This window comes from Myotis brandtii, unplaced genomic scaffold (genome assembly GCF_000412655.1).
Source record: "Myotis brandtii unplaced genomic scaffold, ASM41265v1 scaffold189, whole genome shotgun sequence".
Taxonomy (NCBI): Eukaryota; Metazoa; Chordata; class Mammalia; order Chiroptera; family Vespertilionidae; genus Myotis; species Myotis brandtii.
In genome coordinates, this window is record NW_005357037.1 from 8,188 (window position 1) to 8,423 (window position 236).

The window sequence follows — 236 nt, forward strand, 5'->3', positions numbered from 1 at the left end:
CCTCCCCCAGAGCCTTGTCCTGCAGCCCCAGGCTGGACTCTCTCAGGCCCACTTCCCCCTGGACACTGTGAGCAGCTCCCACGGGGGCCGGTACAGATGCTACGGTGGATACAACCTCTCCTCTGAGTGGTCGGCCCCCAGTGACCCCCTGGACATCCTGGTGGCAGGTGAGGAGTCAGTGGGTTCAGTCAGGGAGCCAGACTCTGTACAGGCCCTGCTGAGGGTCTCAGGTGGTG